This window comes from Puntigrus tetrazona, chromosome 9 (assembly GCF_018831695.1).
Source record: "Puntigrus tetrazona isolate hp1 chromosome 9, ASM1883169v1, whole genome shotgun sequence".
Taxonomy (NCBI): Eukaryota; Metazoa; Chordata; class Actinopteri; order Cypriniformes; family Cyprinidae; genus Puntigrus; species Puntigrus tetrazona.
In genome coordinates this window covers 12,698,527-12,707,868 of record NC_056707.1, presented here as the reverse complement: position 1 = coordinate 12,707,868, position 9,342 = coordinate 12,698,527, and positions in this window count along the sequence as shown.

The following is a 9,342-nucleotide window of genomic DNA, read 5'->3' as shown; positions in this document are numbered from 1 at the left end:
GACAAAGCTCAAAGGAGTGGCCCCACTGTTTGCATTATCCTGTGATTGTAAATATCATCTGAATCCTCAGACTGGCATCCTACCAGCATGCAGAGGGACAAAGTAGTACAGCAGTATAAAACTGCCCTCTGTAACAGGCACTCCATCCTTTCATTTGTCACTCTGAGCAGACCTTGCTGCTGGATGAACAAATGCTCAATCCCTCAAGCTAATGCTATTGAACGAGCACAGAGAGAATGGACCTCCAGCATGATACCAGATTGATCACGGGCCTTAAAAGTAAAGAGTCATCTTATGAAGCTTAATCTGAGTGCTGCTTTTGCGTGCTTGATACCGCAGCTCCTTAACTGCAGTATAAAGAATCGTTAGCATCAAACAAAAGCAGCAGAGCTTGTAGCTTCCATGCTGGAGTGTAGATCAAAAAAGTAGAGTCATGATGTTGAAATGGATTTGATTTGCGGCAAAAGTAATGTATCAACTGATAAAGTGTATATGTTCAATGCAATATAACTACTCTTTGGATAAAATCATCTGGCAAATGCATTAAATGTAATGCAAGAAAATATATTTTACTTCCTCTCGTACGTGGCATTAACAGCTATTTATCCCTATGCTATTGATATTAGTGGTCAACATATACAGAATGACATTTTTAAACTGGGAAACCTCCACTCTTTATGTGGTCACGGCTTTGGAAAATACAGAGTTGTGCAATGTTACCAAACCATAGTTTAACTCACTACATCATCTTATCTTATACACTCCAGACTATGTATAACTAGCATGAAAGCTAAAGAATTCTTAGTACACATACATACATACACACATACACACACACACACACCAAAAAGTTGGTTTTGTGGTTTAAGGACTCTCCATATAGGCGTAATAGTTTTTATACTGTACACACTGTCATTTCAGTAGTCCTACACTTAAACCTAAACTAAACTTCAAAAATGTTTAGATTAAAAAGAAAAACAACAATAACATTGAATATATGTTTTTAAGCCTATTGAATTACAGGGACATAGACAGTGTTTGTCATAAATAAACTTCAAATTGTAATACCTCTCTCTCATGCCCATGCACTTTCTATTTATTGATCCAATAAAATATTTTTCCACAAGCACATTAAGCAGCACAACTGTTAGCACTGAGGATAATAATAAATGTTTCTTGAGCACCAAATAATCTTTACAATGATTTCCGAAGCAGAATGATCAGTGACACTGATGACTAGTAATAGTTACTGAAAATCTGTCATCATAATAAAATAAATAAGATTTTAAATATTACATTTTTTCAATTGCTTACACACAAAATCTCAAAATGAGTTCAAAATGAGTTTTACAGAATTTTTGATCAAATAAAACAGTACTGCTAAATATATAATATGAATATATAATATATAATATGAAGTTTTAAAAGAAAAAAAAAAAAAAAAGTTACATATCGCATTATGCACTAAACTGTTATTTACTTAATAATGTGAAATTTTCTAATTGTATTGACTTTGTAATATGGCCAGCCTTTTAAATAGGAATATTTTTTTAAGTGATCTGTCTGCTTAAAGATAAAAAAAGGCCTCACAAATACTTTTTATAATAATAATGGTCAGAAGACAAGGAATTAAAACTGACTGTAGTGCAGTTCTCAGATGATTTCACAAGTTTCTATTTCACATTCAGTTGGTTTTACAACAGTTTAAAAATGACTTCTGATGCAACCAATTATTGGATTACATGAAAGCCATCCAATAAAGGCCATTTTATTCTTGATTCACATCAGCCTGAATAAATCTGCTCGGCTTCGTTTCACGCCTCACATTGTGTTCTTTTATTCTCTCTCTCCGTCTCATCAGACCAAAAATAAATAAGCTGGTTAGACTCGGCATCAAATAATAAAACCGCAGGATTACAAGGATCAAAATACATTTTATTTATTGTTGTTTGTTTGCATATTTACCTTAACACGTTACGTTTTTGGCATACACTATTATGGAAAACCACTCTGTCGAGATTGCAAAGGTTGCGATCACACCATCTCGGATATATGTTTCCTCACAGCGCACTTCAGACTGGAATATCACGGTTTTAAAACCAAATATCGTTAGCTTCTCTCAGTAATCATTTCAGCTGTTCCCACCACTTCCACTCACTGAGTAATGGGTTTTATCAAACAACCTTTTAAAGCTGCTCTTTGCTGCTCATGTACTGCCAATCTGAGTCGAAGGTTTTAATGTGGTTTCAGCGGCTTTAACACCATGTTTCCGGCATAATGTTAGGCCTGATGTTTTAATGCAGTAACTGGATGTTTAAGAATTGCTATATTCAATCGAATATTTTAAGATTTTGACCAAAATGCACTTTTCATTAAGTTTTGTTTGGTGAATAAACAGACAGCTCGTTGTGGTGGTCTCAAAACTGACATCAGCAAGGACACACGCATTCTGTCCCATTCCCGAGTCTAGATTCATTAAGATGACTTTTATTCTGCTTTAGCAAAGTGTCAACATCTAACGTCTTTGTGGTAACCTAAATAAAAAATGTTTATGATTTAGAGTTGCTTTGCAAAGCAGATAGACAAGAGACAGCTGGACTAAATTTCCAGACAAATTACCGGAGTTCTTGTTCATGCAGATTGAGTTTCCTATGGCTTATCTCATATTCGATGCACTTTGTAGTACCATACTCAGGGGCACAAATACAGGACATGCAGCAGAATATGCAGTGCAGTTGAGCTCATAACCAATGTGGGGCTCCCGTAAGAGTTTCATTCATATAAATGAGTGAGATTTAAAAGTTAAAAGGGCATAAAACGGAAATAAGCATGACCTGAGTTTCACTGCTGGATTTTAATCATTCCTGGAGTTTCTGTTTCTCAAACATTTGTGTGGGAATTAAGTTAATTAAGCCAAGATGATGAACAGAAAAAAAGGTTTGCATGAATATGCTGACAGTTATATTCCAAGTCAGGATTCCTTTGATTGATCAGTGCTTTCAGTCATGGAGCTGTAGGAGGAAATCAACTCTTCATTTCCAATGCAGTACAGGCCCTCATTGAGCTTTCTGCAGTAGAAACTATCTGCACACACACACGCACACACACACACACACACAGGCCAGCTCTCTGCTCTTACTGACTGTCCTCTTTTCCTCTCCTCTGTCCTTGACTCTCTTTCTTTCTCTCTCTCTTCTGAAACTCCACCCTTTGAGTGTTTATCTGACCGTCTCCCTCATATCCCAGCACCCCACCTCATCTCATCTTTCATTTTATTCTTTTTCTATTATATTATTTCATTAGGATTTAACTGTGTAAAACATACCACTAATGCATACTGATAAATTACTGAATGCACAACACAATACCGTATAACCTTTATATAAAGTCTCTTACATACTGACAATTTTATTTATTCATTTATTTATTATTTTCACACTACAAATGAAATTTAAAGTGATTCAACGAATTAAAACTTTCATTTTTTTACAAATAAGCTGATGTACTCAGTTTTTATTTCAGCAGTTTTACCGCATTTTGTTCAGTAGTTTAATAGTTACTAATCTGTCTGTTTTAGATGTATATCATTAAACACTGGTAATAGTGTGAGCACCCGACCAATGATGGATCATACCGTATTACATAAAACTAGTAATGGTTTCTGAAAAAGATAGCAACAGGAAATACATTGTATTTTAGTTTAGTTTTGTATTATGTATTTTATTATATACTATTGTGTTTTTATTGTATACTATTAGCACATTTCGTCCTGTTCGTTTGAACAGACTGACAGTGAAAAAGCTTTGCTTCTTTGACTAACAATCAACTTGTCTTAGACACACACACACACACACACACACATCCTCACAAGCCACATCCATCTGCCAAGGTCTTCTCTCTCTATCAATAATAAAGCCTCCTCACCGGCCTGAAGGATGTCTTAATGTGTGTGCGGCGCTCCTCCTCCACCGAGGGTGGATCGGACAATCAGCTTGGCTGTGTCTCCCCTTGAGGCAGCTGGGTCGTTTGCCCTTTTGCATTTCTCTGAGTCACTGCTTCCCTAGGATACTCCCTTACATTTTATTCCAAGGTTGCATCCTCCTCTGCATCCCAATAAGTCTTAAGCATAAGGAGGTTATTGTGCACCTGCTGCCAGGTGATGTGTGACTTATAAAGAGATCTGCTCTGTAAGGCTGAGCAAGGATGAGGGGCAACATTCTTCATCACCAGGTTCTGCTGGCACAAAACTAGATCTGTTGAAATAGACGTATGAGAGGACAAGGAGCGATGCGTTTCATCATTTCGGTGTGCTGGCAGACATGTGGCACAAGGGACTCTTTAATCTATGTTGGAATTGCATCTGATATCCCATACTGTAAACTACATGATAGTGAACAGAAACTCATTGCAACAACTGTTGTTTTAATGCACTGTCTTGTCATGTTAGGCTTAATTTACTGAATAGATACAGATTTTCTGTAAATAAATACACACACAAATACACAATACCAGTCAATAGTCTGGAATACTTAAGATTTGTTAATGCTTTTGTAAAAAAGAAATGTAGCAACAAGCCAACATTGGTTCAAACTACAGTAAAATTGTGAAATTTTTTTGATGACAAGGCTGTTTTTTTCCCGGTAGCCATTACTTCAGTTTTAGATGATCTTTTAAATATTTCAAAATAACATCTGGAAAAAGCACAGTTCCCACAACCAATACTGAATCATGAAATAATCGTAATGAATACTGATCGTAGAGAACAGAAGGTTGTTACCATGGAAAACTAAATGGAGGAGAAAATGAGAACAAACTAAAATTAAAACTAGGAAGACAGAACTAAACAAAAACTAAATAGACACTTAACAATAATGCCTTTTTGTAGCGGAAGCAGACTCACGCAGGAGGTAGGTAAAATGGTAACAGAGTTTTTATTCCCACAAATAAGCATGGAAAGTCTATAGCAGAAGAATCGAGTGAGTATATAATCATTTGAAAGTCTTTAACTGGAATCACAGCTATACTGATCACAGTTCTCATCTTTTCCAGGAACCGGGAGTATGAGGAAGACAAAGGAGGTCCTTGGACCACACACCACAACCACAGAGAATGTTGATAGAAACACTGGAGAAAACTGGGACTTGAAACACAAGTAGCGAGATAAGTGATTCACTAATACTTCATAGGCACAAGAGCGAGAAACCAATTCATTCATATAAGCCCAGACACTGACTGAGCTGTGGTGTGTGTTTATATAGTGGTCTTGATGAACGTACTGATGAGGTGCAGGTGTGACTAGTTAGAACTCAGGTGAGGGAGGTGAGGTGATTGGGTGGTGGCCAAACCTGGCACATCCGTGACACTTTTATTCAGTAATTCCATACCAAAAAGTTTAACTTTGTTTAGAAAATAAGAATTAAGAAATAAGACTAACAATTACATTTTAGGAAAAAAAAAGTCATATTTTGATTTGGAAGTCATATTTTGATTTAAATCCTATTTTATAAGTGTTTATTTTTGTGTGTGTGTGTTTATATATAAAGGGTTTACAATGGTGTTATAATTATATATTGATCACTAAATTACTGTCGCCCCTTTTTAAAAACCAAGGAGATGGAGTGCTCAAGGTGAAACTTCCATCTGGCCTCTCTGAAAAGCCGTGAATGCGCTCTGTACAGGAAATCCAGATTCAAAACTATGTAAGGTCTCAGAGAAATTCACTAAAATATAATGTCCTTTACAGAGGACAAAACTCCACAGCTAGGAGTGTCAGGAGGATATTCATATCAGGAAGGGAGATTCTATATTTTGGCAAAATGGTTTTTTTCTTCTTATTATTTTTGGACTACTGGAGACAGACAAAGGCCAAAGAGGATTCCCGATAGTTGAATGACAGGATTTGTAAACTGAGCTGGAATATGTATTTGCATCACGGCCTATAATGGGGTCAGACTGTCAAAACGCAGTCTTAAATCACGAAGCCAATGGATGGCCTCAGCAAAGCCATTATGCGCCAATGTCTGAGACTAATATATATTTCATCTACAGTATAGAGTAGAATTATGTCTTCACTATGCTTGGTGAGGACTGTGCTCTTTTCTGGTACTCAATTTCTGCATTAAGTAATTAAGATTAAATGATGATTTTATATTTTACATTTCGTCTTAATGAAGATGCAAGGACAGAGGCTGCGTCTTCACAGCGCATAAGCATAGTGTTCCTTTCATCAGCGTTGTTGATTTGGCTTGCTGGCTCTATTTCAGGCAGCTTCAGACTCTCCGGGAAACTTTGTACTCAATTTTTAATTGGCATTACTGCAGCAACGTGAGCCCATTAGTGAGAGAGACGGAGGGCAAGATCACAGTGCAGTATGGGAAAGTAACCTCGATGGAGGAGCAAAACTGGGTTTCGTACCTGAGGGGCACACACACATACACAAGACACATACACACGTTTGTGTTTCTACTAATTTTTTTCTTCTGTTCTTACACTGAAGTAATGATACTTTCTATCTGCTGAAACTAAATCTTTCAATTTTAGATGACCATGTAAAAAAATTTGGTAATACTAGGCTCAGTAAGTTTATGTATAATTAATGCATTAGGCATCATAAATTAACAATACTTTAATCTAGATTATTTCACGGCCCCATCGGAATCAAAGCTATTACATTAAGTGTGTTTACTAAAGTCTCCATGAACTCAAACTTGACTTCAAATTGTAATTCAATTATTAAAAGCATTTCATACTTAAAATGCGCGCCCATAAAGCATTGAAGAAGAGTCAAACGTGATCATTCTCTCATATTTTATCAGATATATCATTTTACTGTTTTAATAATTTCTTCCCTTTTTTTGTTTCTATAAAACGTATGTTAGGTGCATTATATCTATGTTATTTGTAATTGGTTTACTATATGGAATGCATGTCAAATTATTGAGTAAGGAATATTATGATGCTATTGTTGATAAATGACTCTTTCGCTCACACAACGTACTGCCAATTGTTAATCAAGCATGCAGATGTGAATTTTGGCATTCCATTCACTGCAAAAAACGTTTCTGTTCATTAAATAATGTCTCCTACTGAAGTAAACATGAGACATAAATATAATCAGAGTCTGAAAGTAATAAAAAGTGAGAAGGCAGTTTACAGTCTCCCATACATCACAGCACTGCCAGTGTCTTCAACTTGTACTCTGCACTGACACTTATTATACAAACAAAAGAAAAATATGACACCGCTTAATGCAATTTAGCGATATTACAGCATTATCCCTCACGATACTGAGTAATATATCAAATCCAGACCTGGGCACAGATGGACTACGCAGCTTAAGGGGGCCAGGCAGCTGGTGCACCTGACAGGTGGCTGGAGTGGATCCAGACACACAGAAGCTTCGGGTGGCCTGTGGACTCTGCAGACTCCTGCAGGTGGGGTGGTGGGTCACTCCGTCTGCCCCTGTTCTGATTGTCTGGTGGTCTGCCAGGCTACTGTCAGCCCTGCAGGACCAAACAGCACCTTCGGGTCACAGCTGGCTGTGGCGGTCACACCTGTCTGCGTTCTGTCACCCCTCTGTTCCTCGTAGGAATCCGGGACAAATCAGGTGGCCACAGGCATAACAATTGGGCCCTCGAGGTTTAGAGACTCACTTTATTCATTGCTTTTGTGAAGTGCAAGCCTTCTTATAGAAGCTATCTATCTATCTATCTATCTATCTATCTATCTATCTATGGCTGTTTGAGAATTAGCTACAGAATCAGATTTCATCTGAAGAATTTATCAGCAATTGCATTATAATATTCCTTACTCAATAATTTGAAATACATTCTATATAGTAAACCGATTACAAATAACATGGATATCTATTTACATCCATCCACTACATATATCATCCGCCCAGAAGAACATCACTTTATTTTATTTATTTGCTTACTGATTCAAACATAAAGGAAACACTGTAAAGTTTCTTGTACAATTTTAGTTTCCGTTTTGATTGTTTGTGGATCTTGTTACACGTCACGTCACACTGAGCACCTATCACAGAGTAAAACCCACAAACAGTGATATTAATTACCTCAATTTGTCACTGTCACAGCTGCCCTCGTTTCGATTTCATTAGAATGTGAATAGGATAAGAGATAAATAAAGTCGATTTCATGTGGCACACAGCAATGCGCATTTGTAATTTCTGAATTTAGAGATGCAATTTAATAATGCCAAACCTCCTCTCTCCTCTGCTTACAATTTACCACTGATTACAGCCTGACGCTCTCGCAATTTGAATATTTACTGCATGCCAACCAATCCACCCCACCTCATTTACATTTTGATTTACATGCCAATAGATGCAGAGTGTGGGATAAATATGGGCCGTAATCAGCTTCATTTATCCAGAGCTGAAATGAGCAAAGACCTTTGGGTACCCCATCTAAAGGCAAACACTAAGCTATTAGAGGTCAACTATACTAATCCCACAAGAGCAAACTGGACACAGCACATGACTTGGGTGATTGGCCATTTTAACAACAGCCTCGGGTTGCTTGACTTCACCCATCTCGATAGTAATCTGCTGCTGTGATTTCATCGTGTTTGTTTGTGTATGTGTGGCTACATTGGGGAAGCATGGTGCCATTAGATGAATCATTGAGCACGTTTCTATGAGTCATTGTTGCCAAAGGAAAACCGTTTCTTGGGAATTCAATAGAGGGGTCAATTAACAGTCTGTAAATAGAAGTTTGTTATAATGGCTGGACATAAAATGTAATGTGTGGTGGTTTACGGACCCTATCAAAACTGAAGTGAAGAATTCTGTAAAGACCGTTAATTATTCATCATAATTTCTCAGGGCATTTATTCCTTATCTTGTGGTTTTATGTGCCATTCAGTTATATTCAAAAGATGATTAAAGGCAATAGGTGATGATGCTTCACTGCTCTTACTAAAAAAAAAAAAACTGTGCAAAGTAGCTAAGAAATAAAGGCCTAATGTAGTAAATCCATGCATTTTTGTTAGATAAATTTCTATATTTCACACTTCATATGCGCACTTCATATTCGCATGTGCATCTAGGGGCAAAGGAAACGTTTCCTTATTTCACTAAAGGAAATCTCCTCTTGGCTTGTATCTTTACAAATCCTTGTTTTGTGCTTCTAATTTATGATGGCATTTTGTTTTGTTCTCTCTCCATGTTCGTCACTAATCAAGCGAAACAGACATCTTACGTAATCTGCTGAAATTGCTTCCGTGTATGACAAGTAGCAAAAGTGATAGAGAAGAGTTTATTATGTTCTTAAATATGGATATTTTTCTTACAAAAACACATGGATTCACTATAGAGGT